This window comes from Miniopterus schreibersii (assembly GCF_964146895.1).
Source record: "Miniopterus schreibersii genome assembly, chromosome: X".
NCBI lineage: Eukaryota > Metazoa > Chordata > Mammalia > Chiroptera > Miniopteridae > Miniopterus > Miniopterus schreibersii.
The window spans coordinates 72,635,297-72,648,042 of NC_138104.1; the positions used below are offsets into that span (position 1 = coordinate 72,635,297).

General features: G+C 47.0%; 1 long non-coding RNA gene and 1 pseudogene across 2 annotated transcripts in view; one reads left to right on the top strand and one right to left on the bottom strand.

Moving 5' to 3' along the window:
* Positions 1–12,746, top strand: part of LOC308551015 (high mobility group protein B1 pseudogene) — a 535,482-nt pseudogene that overhangs the window by 469,967 nt on the left and 52,769 nt on the right. The window lies entirely within an intron of this gene.
* The window catches only part of LOC308550835, a 47,386-nt gene that overhangs the window by 15,169 nt on the left and 19,471 nt on the right, over positions 1–12,746 (bottom strand). Inside the window, exon 2 of the long non-coding RNA XR_013997973.1 lies at positions 6,234–6,408. This is a non-coding gene — a long non-coding RNA (uncharacterized lncRNA). The remainder of the gene's footprint in view (positions 1–6,233; positions 6,409–12,746) is intronic.

The window sequence follows — 12,746 nt, forward strand, 5'->3', positions numbered from 1 at the left end:
AGAAGATATTTTTTCCATTGCTTTTCAGAAAGTGGAAGGGAGGGGGAGAGAAACATGGAGGTGAGAGAGACACATCCATTGGTTGCCTCCCGCACATGCCCTGACTGGGGCCAGGGATCTAGCCTGCAACCTAGGTACTGGTACTTGCCTTAGACCAGAGTCGAACCCAAGGACTGAGGGCAACTCTCTAACCACTAAGCCAAACCTGGTAGGGCTCACCTTCATTTTTATATCCTTGGGATCGTTCTGTATCCAATATTGAACTGTGAAGTTTTATGGTTGACATTAGGTCACTATTATTTTCTTCAAATTCAACTTTGCCTATACTGAACCAAATATATCTATCTCTACTCCTACATGGTTTTTGAAATATAAAAAATAATGGTATGACAAACTTTTTGAATAAATCCATGCCCACATTTTAGACAATCTGCCTTGCACGGAATCCTACAAGTTGCCACATATTGCCATATTCCTATACCCAGCATCATAAGCCAGGGCCTGCACTGTTGTATCCTGTGAGTACTGAGAATTAAATTTGACAATTTGCTAAGTTCAGAGGTGAAATGGATGTTGCATTATTTTGAAATAATTTTTTAATATTTGTGACATTCAATATCCTGTCATATGTTTAATACCTTTAATACCTATGTGTTTATTTTAAACCTCCTTATGTATAATAATTGATGAGAATGCATATAAGGAGATTTAATTAATTTTAATATAAGTAAAATTAATTCACTAAGTCCATGTCTAATTTGCCTTCTTTCTCTTCATTCCCATAGGAATACTCCTTACCTGGGGCACCCAAGCACATCTAATCAAGCCCTGCAGCAGTGCCCTGTTCAAACAGCTCAACCAAGCTAGGGACAAAGACAGAAGACCTAAGAACAAACAGCTCCTCCAACTCAATACACAGGCCTTCTTGACTCCATTCCTGAACCCCGTACATCCCTGGGCTACCCCCTGAGAAGAATCAGGTGAGAATGAAAGGACTTCATCTTGGCCAGAAGGTGATCTTCTAAGGGAGTTCATCTTGTCTCAGGAGACACAATGAAAATCCTTACAACAGCCCCCATTCTTCCTTGCTTCAAGCCTTTTCTCCTTAAAATTGTATTCACTTCTCTTCCCTGCTGTACCTTTTTTGTTACTTCCTATAACCCTGAAAATGTAAACAACAACAAGGCCTAAGAAAACATCTCCCAAAGAACTCCTGTGGCAGCTGCTGGCATGGGACTGCACCAAGGACCCAAGAGGCATGAACTAGTTGAATCAATTCCCAGACATTCCAGTGACACATTGGTCACAGTTACAAGAAAGGGAAACCCGAGGAAGAGCACAGTCATGGACCTGTCTTCAACTCTGCCTGTACGTGGACCTCTCACCCCCTTTTGCTATACATGGCCCTGTTCCCCTTTCCCTGTACAACCTGCATTCGGCATCAGGTCAGAGTTACCTGGTGTTAAGTTGACCAACATGAGCTGAATGAAGCCATTAACATCTATTTGAAGCCCTTTTACTAGGTTTTTTCTCCGCAAGTTCTACCACGAATTTCATACTACTTTTCTAGCATCCAAAGCAAACAGCTCTACAGGATCACTTGCATGAACTGCAGTCACTACTGGGTGGATACAGACATGTCAAGGCAAGCACCAGTGTTCCTGGTAATGAGATTCCAGGGAAAACTCTCCCCTCAGTCATCATAGGGTACATGTTATGCAGACGCCATGAGCAGCTATGTCTCTAAGTAGCACTTTTCTTTCTCATCTATTAAATGGGCATAATCATACTAACCTGCCAGGTAAGGTATCTTTCATGAATGGCACCACAGTACGTACAAAGGACTCAGTGGAGTGTGTGACACATAGGATATACTCAGGAAATCTGAGCCACAAGTTTTTTTTAACACCAAAGAGCAGAACTGTGTAATCACAATTTTGCGGGGAGGGGGTGGTAAAGAATTTCTCTACAATCCTTAGATTACAAAGGTCGTTTGTGCCAAAATAACACAACCACATGTGCCATCAGTTAACACATATAGGAAAAAGGATGAATTGCTCTTTGAAAAAAGATATGTTGTGTTAAACTCAAGAAGCTAAAATAAAAAATAAAAAAAGGACGGAAATTTCTGCGGAGTTTTTTTTGTTTTTAGTGGTGCTGCAGTCCATCACTTATCTACCCCAGCCAGGGTACAGCCCAGTGTTTTGAATAAGGGAGCCAAACTACTTTAGGTTTGAAAAAGATGGAAGTTTGGCCTCCAGATGATGTTTTCATTACCACTAGGGCAGGAAGAGTAACTTGAGAGCCTTGGGGACCTAGGCTTAGAGCTTATTTTAGTGCCCGGTACTCCTGTGGGCGGCCCGGTCTATTCATCTTTATCATTTCATTCCTCTCCATGTTCTCTGTCATGTCTGTGGGACTGAGCACAGAGGAAATCTCAGAGACTGTGTAGTCCAGGGGATATTATACTGTTTGTCAAAGTAAAATAAACGTTTCTTGGAAAGAATTCCAATATATAGCAGAAAAAAGAGGAGTTTCTGTACTGGCAGCAGGGGCTCTCACCACATCCTTCCCTAGATGTGCCCTCCTGTTCAACCAACAGCTTAGCTTGAGTCTTCTTAGAACTGAGGAAACAGCAGGCCCAGAAAGCAGAGACTCAGAGAGGAAAAACGGGAAGGCTGGCAGAGCTGGAACTGGGAGGGAGTTCTCTGGAGCCCTGGCCTAAAGCCCTGCAGGAGACCTCCAGGAAGAAAGTATTAGGGAGCAACTGCAGATCCAATCAGAGGACACTCTGTGCTAAAGAAGTTGTCACCATAAATGAGATCAGATTTTTTTGTTTACACTACTCTGTAAATTGAAACGTTTGGTAAGAAACATGGGCCTTTTTTTCAGTTATGTGAGAGGCCTGCCAATGCAGCGTCAGTAGTGTTCTGTGGACTTGAGGAGAGAAAGACCGTTGCAGTCAGACCTGGTTTGCTTCATACACGCTACTCACTGTCACATGTCACTGTTCCCAATTCCCATAGCATGTCGGTCACAGGGCCCCTCAGTCCGTGTTCAGTGTGTTTTCCTTTATGCACCCTGCCCCTCATTACATGGCCCAAGTCAATCATCCAAGGTGGCAGGCTAGGGTGACTGTCGTTTTTAACCACTGGACCAAAGCACCTCATGTGCATAGGAGAACTGACGTTCTAACCAAGTGAATATGCCGCAGGGCAGCTTCCCTCTGGAAGGACTCTCAGTGTATTGACAGGAGATGAAGACAGGGAGCAACAATGAAAGATGCACCTTCTCTACCAAGGCCAGTCTGTGCTACTTCCTGTTCCCTTAAGTCTCAGTTGAACTTTTTACGGAACGAAGGAAAGAGCCCTGGAACTGGAAAGACCTGGGCTGTACTGAGTGTGTCACCAATAGGCTCTACATGGCCTTCAATTAGTCAACTGACCAGCCTGAGGTCAGGGAATGTGATTTTTAGAAATGCTATTCACATAGAGAAATGGTGACTTGCAAAGACCCAGATCAAGAAACAAAGAAACAAAGAAAAACACGCAGAAAACTTCTTGTATATTATATTCTAGGAATAGGGAAAGAGATCTTATCTATACATAAAGAAAAATAACCAGAAAAATAAATTTTGAAAAGACTTCACAATATTTACTGAACATCCCCAAAATGCTAGGCACTCCTGCGGGTGCTGAGGGAAGGGGCAGACATGCACTGCAGCCCCTGCTCTCCCACAGGGGCTGTGCTGCCATCTCTGGATCATAGGTCCTTGTATCTTCAAGTTAAGATTTTCAGAAACTCTCGACACTTTGCAATATGTCCTCATTATTTTTCAGTCAGATAGCTAAAAATACAAACACGACTTTCCCAAATGTATAAATGAATTTCAAAAGAGGCGGTTCGAGTCACGATGCAAAAATGAACAGTAATATGTTTAAAATGCACCTTGTGTTTGATGAAAAATCCCTAAGCAGCTGAGCACAAAGTACTCTTAATGGTCACTATTGGGTGATGGACTGTGGTTTGAGTGACCTTATTACATTTCATCTGCCCCCCAAGTTTTCTACAGTGAGCTTTGAGCGACTGCCAGAACTGAAGGATATGTCCTTAAACGCCCGGAAAACCCAAAATGCGTCCGGGGACCGCAATGACAACCCTTTCCGGGAAGGAGAAATAAACGTGGCTAAGCAAGCCGGGCAGCATCGTGGAAGAAAAGGGGATTTGAAAAGCAGTGTTCCAGCGTAGAGAACACAAGTTCCCTCTGCTGAACCCGCCGAACGGCCCATTTGGCCAAGATGGCGGCTGAGGGCGGGAGGCGCGGACAGTGTCGGCCAATTAGAGAAAAGACTCCGAGCCTTTTTTTCAAACACGAAGGGCGGGGACACGGAGCGCCGCCGCACAACGCGATGCACCACTGCCCCCTGCAGTCCAGAGATACTGAATCCCACAAAGCGCAGGGAAAATCCGTTTTCTGTGCTGACATTCGGCCCCAGGTCGGAGATGCCCTGGCTTCCCAAGTCACCAGGATGATGACAAGTAACGAAGAAAGGAAAAGAACCTGCCCCAAAGCCCCCGAAAAGGCCACATCCCTAGTCCTGGCCTGGGACCCAGGGCGACGGGGCCTGACGGCTTGAAACCGACGGAGGTCGGGCCAGGAGCTGGTGCTGAGCGCGGATTGGGGTGTTCTGGGCATGCGCCGAGCTGCGCAGTGAGGTAGCTGCCAGTCTCCATGCCAGGGTCTACCGGAGGTTTGGTCGTGGACCTGGCTGCAAACTGTCAGCTGAGGGATGGGACCCAGGGTGGACAAGTCCTGGTTTCGGACTGCCCCAGGCGCCCCAGGATCCCGCCCGTGCACCTGTACCACTCCCCTCTGCGTCCCCCTCCCGCCCTCCCCTCCGCCCCCTCTGCCGTCTCCAAGGTGTTCTCCCGGGGTCCCCAGTCCTCGGGACCTTTCGGAGACCTCAGGGCCCTAGAGCCTGACTAGGTGCACAGGGATCCAGGGGGGTCCTCAGAGGGACGTTCTTCACTTCCTCCGCAGCCTGCACCGCCCTGCCCAGGGCCAGTCCCGGGCATCAGGTAACCCCTTGCCACTCCATGATACCCACTCGGGGCATTCTCCTCTATCATGACTTCCAAACCATGCCCTGTTCCTAAAGCTCCCTAATGTGTCCACTTAGCCTTCAAGCTCCTGGGGACCTCCTGTGTGAACACCACGGCCTTCCTCCCTTTCCACCCGGCCTCCACGTAAAAGAGGGTCACACCTCATTCACAGTAGGGGCGTACAGGAGGACACTGCACAATGAGCCAGCAGTGCATCTGGGCAGAGGGGCAGCTGGAGTTTAGGAATGGAGCCTTCTGCAGCTGATCCTGGTTCCTGCTGTGCCGTAGGTGAGGCCCCGGGGACCGCCCTTCTTGAAGGGGGTATGGAGAAAGTGGCTGACCAAAGGCAGGGGTTCATGAGGGAAGTGGAAGCAGGCAAGCGGTAATGAGCCTGCAGCTGAGGTTATGGAGGAGGGCACTCCTGCCCAGGCCCGGTATGGACGGTGACACACAGGTTCAGAGCGGTCAGCATAGCTGTGGGACACTGAGTCAGCCAGGGAGCACCAATTCCTGAACAAGAGGTGAGAATCAGAAATGCAACTTTCACCAGCCGCATGCATGGCTGAGATTCACCAACTGGATCTGGGACACAGGGGCCATCATTTCCACAGAGACCGCCTAGGGCACAGTGAGACATACGGTGCCTCCCAGCTCCCCTTCCCGCAACAAGGCACAGACTCACAAGCCACACGTGCCCCTTCCCCAACCCTCACAAAGAATTGGGGATGTGGGGTAGAAATCTGAGAGCGAGCATTTTCACTGAAACTCACTGAGCACGTCTGCACATGGGCCATTCACATGCTTGCATCTCACCTCACTAGACTGGAAGCAAACTCAGGGCAACTTTGCTCCCCGTATTGTGGCTCAAAGTAGGGACTCCGCTGATGATCAGCACAGTGGGGCAGAATAAACAGACCAAAGGGCCCCAGCATCTGAGGGGCACCCGTGAATCTGGGATGTCAGCACACCATCCCCACACACTCCTCCTGTGCCCACTTCCAATCTGTCCCTGTGAGAGGGGACCTTGGGGTCCCTGCATCCTCCTGCCTTTTAACCAGGACGTTTATCCAGCATTCCACCAACAGACCCCTAAAACAACACAGCAAGAGGAGAGGCCCAGCCAGACTCACCGAGTGGAGGAGCTGATGAGGGTTGTCAGTGACATGAGCAGGGTCTCAGCGAGGCCGTCCTTCCCTCCACAGGCCATGCCAGGCTCCTGTCCGTTAACGACAGGGGCCTTCACTCCAAGGCCTGAGTCCTGGAGCTGGGCTTCAGGAAAAGGTTTCCGGGGCCAGAAAAGGAAGCCTGCGGGAAGGTGCAGAAAGTCAGTATGTTTATGAGGAGAAGGCGGTGTTTTCCTTCTTATTTCTTTAGAAGGTAAATCGTGCCAGAGTCCTCCCTAGAGCTGAGAGGCTGGGGTGAGAATCGCAGTAGTTGCTGACAGACCCAGAGTATGTCCCAAGATCTCTTGCTCAGCCTGCTGTGTCCTCAGGGAACCTCCTCTTCAAGGGGGACGCTGTCCTCGTCTCCTACACGACTGGGCCCTGAGCAGGGGCACTGCCTTTTGTCCAGGGAGAGCAGCAATCAAACCCTCCTGGTGATGGGCAGGTCTCAGGTTCCACTTCTGCGCATCTCAGGTGCCCCTGGCCCCTTCAGTGCGTTTGCCACAGAGGAGAACCCATTGAATACTGCAGACCCAACAATTACATGTGAGAAACGGGGTCAGGGGTGACAGGCTCACTGTACATGGGGCTCCGTGACTTAGAAGACCTTTCATCCCATTGCCCCATTTGGTTCCTGCACCTCGGAAAATCATACCTTCTACCCCCTTCATCTTGAGACAAAGTGCGCTGAGGCTGTAGAGTCTCTCAAGGAGACAGCAGGGTCTAGTCCCAGAGAAGCCACAGGAATCTTGGGTCTCTACCTGGTGACCTAAAGGGGTCAGCTTGTAGGAAGGGCTGGTTCTACTATTTCCAGTCATGTCCCACCTCATCCCCTTTCCTCATCTTTTGCTGTCTCACCTCTGATCCTTACCCCCGAAACAGGGTTAAGGAACTTTGGACAGACAGGGATTCCCCCACAAAGACCTTGAGTTTTTATAGTTCCTGCCTGTAGCTATGGCAGTAATCTGTTGGATACTGGACCGTGTTCCTGCTCCCGAGAGCATATGCCCCCATTTATTTCACGGTGACCTGAGAAACGTGGCCCTCGATAAGATATTGAAAGACTTGAGTCATGTTTCTCCCTGCACTTCTAACAATCCACCAGGACTTTTGTGGTGACCTGGGCCTAGATGGATACCCCACCTCTGCTGGGGCCAGATTCACAAGGGAGTTCTTTTCTATGGCCCGGCCCTCTGTTGCTCCTCTGAGGGACCCCAGAGCACAGCCTCATCATCACCAGATAGGAGTGATCGAGGCCAATCTCATCAACAGCGCTTAGATTGACAGATGCTTTAAATCCATCCAAGTCTAGGACACACAGAAGACAGACTCCGTCTATGTTCTTATAGCTTCCTGTTCCTGAAAAAGAAATGTCTTCGCACAAGACATTTTGTCTGAATCTCTGGGCCATTCAATTCCCCATATCTCCAACTCCTGCCATCACCCCAAACCCAGCCCCTTGCATCCCCTGCCCTCATCTCAGGACTGCTTCCTGTTCCTATAGTGTAACTCACCTTTTTATGTCACCTTAGCCAAGAACGGCTAATGTTTCCCACCTTTTCTAAGTTAACTCAATCTTACTCTCCCCCTCACCAACTATCGAGGCTTTTAACTTGGAAGATGTTGAATCTCCCCACCCATTGCTCAGTGGGTCACAGAATTAAGAATGGGGCAGGAGTAAGGATGGGGTCTTCCTGCAGACCTGGTGCTGCTTGAAAACCCTGCTCCTCCCTCCTCACCTTAAAGCATCTACTCTGAGGTTCACGCCAACTCTCCAACACTTTGTCACCTATTCAACATCCTCAGGATCCTAAGGGATGTCTGCTATCTGCATCTTGGCGTGTTCTGTCTTGTTTTGGGGACAGTATATAACATAGTGAAAAGAAAACAGCCCTCTGCTTCTAATACCCATGTCTTGATTCCTAGGAAGCCAAGCTTCTAGGAAGTGTAGACTGCAGTAGATTTCCCTTTCTGCTACCTCTCCATTCCTCCTTAGTGACGGTTCAGGAGAGACAAGTGATGCTAAGTGCAGGAGTGAAGCCCCTGAGCAGGTGGAAGACATGGGATCCTGAGCACACGGGAGGGCTGGCTGCAGTCAGGAGCAGGCATGCCCAGGAGCAGCAGAGAATGTGAGCGCAGAACAGGTCCAGTGTGTCTGGGAAGCTCGGAGAAGTCACCCCCCATTGCTCCTGTCTTGTGCATCAGAATGGAAGAGGGTTGCTAGAGGGTGAGGTAGTGATGTAGGTAGGATTAGTGAGGCAGGGAGAAGCCATGGTCTCATTTTCATGGATTTAGGACAACTCAGTAAGGTTAAACATTTTTATCCTCTGCTCTCGTGCTCACATAGAGGCAGGGTTATATCCATTATTGGGGTGCAAAAGAACAGGGAGAAAACACACAGAAAGCATAGTTTATAGGACTTGGTAGTCTGGGAAAGTCTGGCCCTGCTGGAAGGTGAGGAAGGCTGTGGGGTCCACACTAGAGCCCACCAGAATTTATGTTTGTTTAAGTGGATATTAGAAAGAGGGAGCCGGCTGAGCCTTGCACAGTGGTGAGGTGTTGACAGAGGGACATGCTGGCAGTGGCCATCGTGGAGGGGAAGAGGCTTCACGGCATGACCCCTGTGCAAGGTGCCGCTCAGTTGATCAGGAGAACACCCCTGAGGTCGGAGTCTCCAGGGCTGACCTAGTCAGGCTTCTGGGCCCTGGTAATAGGAGGAGGTTCCCCAAGAATGAGGACTGAGGGGAGGGAGGTGATTGTGCCAAGGGAGCAGGGTGTTCACAGGCTGGGGTAGGTGAAAGGTGAGCAGGAATGGGTACAGCCCCATAGGTGGGGCAGATTGGGCAGTTGAGGCACAGGACCTGTCCATCAGCTGGCTGTTTGTAACAGGGTGTCAGAGGAAACTGGTAGCTGAGAGAGGCCTCCAGACTGGCAGTGGCCTCAGTTTCCCACAACGCGCAGGTCTAGAACTGTCCAATGGGAATGCAGCCCCGGCGGCAGGGTGCATTCTGGGACAAGGGATTGGCCCTAAAGTACCTGTGGTTTCGAGGGCGGGACTAAGGAAGATGGCGGCGCTGGTGTTGTTTCTCACGGGTTCCTTGGGCTCATCCCTGCCTTTTCTGACTATAACTGTCAAAAGGTATGGTGACCGGAGATATTGTTTGTACTGTTTTCTTGGAAATCCAGCGAAAAATAGGAATTTTCTTCCAAGAATGACGTCTCTGAGTTTCTCTTGCCAGCAGGTGGCAGTGTTGCTCCTATCTTCCTTATAGTTTACTTCTCCCCCGCCCTTTGTGCTTAAAAAAACTCAGAGAACAATTTTTCTATAAAAAGTGGTGCGTTTCTTAAGTGATTGGTCTGGCTTTACTGATCTGGAGGCCAGGTGATTCCCTTAGGTGGTATCTAGAAGGAAAACTTTGTGCTTTGTATGTGCAATTTGTGTTTTTCATTCTGTGAATGGCCCTAAGGGCATTTCCCCATGTTGTTTTGACCCTTCATCTATATGTTCTTCAGGTCGGTTAGTCACTCAAACCTCACTATAGAAAATTTGTAGGACTGATGAAATATTATAACAAACCACAGTCTCATCACCCACCACTGACCGTGAATACTATTTAGTAATGAATTCTCTTAGAGATTTTCATCTCTAAGCACCTTATGAGGTGCTTTGTAAACACCATGACATTCCTATGGCATAGTCACTTCCACATCTTTTATTAAAGATTGATTTTTCACATTGGTTATCTTTTGTAAAGATCATTTGAAAACACTTGAACACGTTTTGATTCATTTCTATTCATAAACTTAGTCTAAAATATTTAAAAATTATATTTAAAGGCTGACAGAGAAATCAGAAATAACCCCTGACCTGTAATCTTCCCAAGGACGTGGGCTACATTTTCTGCTCACCATTGTATTTTCAAAATATCAAGAAGAGTGTCCACTGCAAAAGAAACCATCAACCAAGTGAAAAGACCACCTAAGAAATGGTAAAAAAAAATATTTGAAAACCATATATGTGACAAGGGTTTAACGTGCAAACTATATAAATGGCTCGTACAACTCAACAGCAAAAATCCAAATAACCCTATTTAGAAATCAGCTAAGGACCTGAATAGACATTTCTCAACAGGTACATGCAAAGATGCTCAAGACCACTAACCATTACGGAAATGCAAATCAAAACCACCACAAGCCCTGGCCTGCGTGGTTCAGTTGGTTGGGCATCATCCCGTGCACCAAAAGGTTGCTGGTTTAATTCCTGGTCAAGGCACATGTCAGGGTTGCAGGCTCTATCCCAGGTAGGGGCGTGCAGGAGGCAACTGATCGATGTTCTGCTCTCACATCAATGTTTTTCTTTCTATCCCTTTCCCTTCCTCTCTCTAAGAATGAATGAAAATATTTTTTTGAAAACCACTATGCGATGTCACCTAATGCCTTTAATATGGTCACCATCAAGAAGACGAGAAGTCCAATAAATATCACTCGTAGACTTTTTTGTGGTAATCACTTCATAAGGTACACAAAGTTCGAATAACTATGTTGTACACCTGAAACTCAGAAAATATTGCATGTTAACTATGTGTTATTTTTTTTAAAAGAGAAGAAATAAAAACATGCTAGTGTGGATGTGCAATAAAGGGAACCCTTGTGCACTCTTGGTGGGAATGTAAATTGGTGCAGATACTATGGAAAACAGCATGTAGGATCCTCAAATATTAAAAATGGAGCTGCCCTTTGACCCAGTGATTCCACTCCTAGGAATGTATCCTAAGAATCCTGAAACATTCATCAGAAAGGATATATGTACCCCAATGTTCATAGCAGTACAGTTTACAATAGCTAAGATCTGGAAACAGCCCAAGTGCCCATCAGTAGATGAGTGGCTAAAAAAGCTGTGGGACATTTACACCATGGAATACTATGCAGCTGTAAAGAAGAAGAATCTCGTACCCTTTGGAACAGTATGGATGGTCCTGGAGAATATTATGCTAAGTGAAATAAGCCAGGCAGCAAAAGACAAGTATCACATGATCTAGCTTATACGTGGAATCTAAAGAACTTAATAAAATGATGAACAGAATAGATTCAATGACATGGAAGCATAGATGAGACTGATGAATGTCAGAGGGATGGAGGAGGGCGGGTGGGTGGAGGGGGAGAGAGTAACTAAAGAATTTATGTCTATATATACACAACCGAAGGACATGGACAATTGTGGGGAGAGGGCCTGGGGAAGGGGAAGGAACGGGGTGGAATGGGTCCTTGGGGAGAAAAAGGGATGTCTGTAATATTTTACACAATAATAAAATTAAAAAACAAAAATGAAACAAACAATCAAAAAAAAAATTAAAAATAGAACTATCATATGACCTAACAATTCGGATTCTGGGAATATATCCCATAAAGCAACAAAACAAAACAAACAAAAAGAAAATAGAAGCTTGAAAACATACCTGCATCCTTATGACATAGCAGCATTTTTTACAATAGCCAAGATAAGCAAGCAACCTAAGTGTCCACTGATGGATAAGTGGACAGGAAGCTGTAGCGTGTATGTATATGGATACACACAGAGAGACACTGGCATATTATTCAGCCATTGAAAAGAAAAATCCTACTGTTTGCAAGTACATAGGTGGACCTTGAAGGCATTATGTTAAGTGAAATAAGTCAGAGAAAGATTAATCCTGTATGATTCACTTATATGTGGAATCTTTAAAAAAAGAAAAGTCCAAGGAAAAGAGATGAGACTTGTGGTTGCCAGGGGCAGAGGGTGGGCTAAAGGGAAATTGGAGGAAGGTGATCCAAAGGCAGAAGCTTCAGGTATAAGCTAAATAAAGACGAGGGATGTAACTGCGACAGGACGACTAGCTAACACTGCTGTAGGATGCCTGGGGAAGGGGTTGAGGGAGTCAGGCCTAGGAGCTCTCATCACAAGGAGGAAATTGTTTTCTTTTTGTCCATATTTACTTCTTTCCATTGTATCTGCACGAGAAGATAGGTGTTCCCTGAACCTACCGGGGTAATCATTTCACAGTATATGAAAATCAAACCATCACGCTCCACGCCTGACAGTCACACTGTGATGTGTGTCAATTATTTCTCAATAACACGGAGGGGAAAACTGTGTGTAGCAGTGTGTTCTCAGTATATATACTTTAAATAGTTGAGCAAGCATCTGATTTCTTTCAGGTTCTTCTCTTTGGAGATACTTATTGTTTAATAATCCTGGGATCACACTGTATGAACGACTTCCCACCTGGCTTCTCCCCCTTTTCCATTTAGCGCTTTGTGGTGAGCAATAAGTATGTTCTGACGCGGTTTGAAAAGTTGGCTGGCTCTTTGACCCTCTTCCCAAGAGAGTCTTTTATTTCATACTCACGTTGGGGGCAGGAAAGCATCCTGCAAAGCAGTGTGCAATCGGCAGTGTCTGACTGCACTTTGGGGCTCTCTGTAAGGAGCCCTGAGACCCTGGAC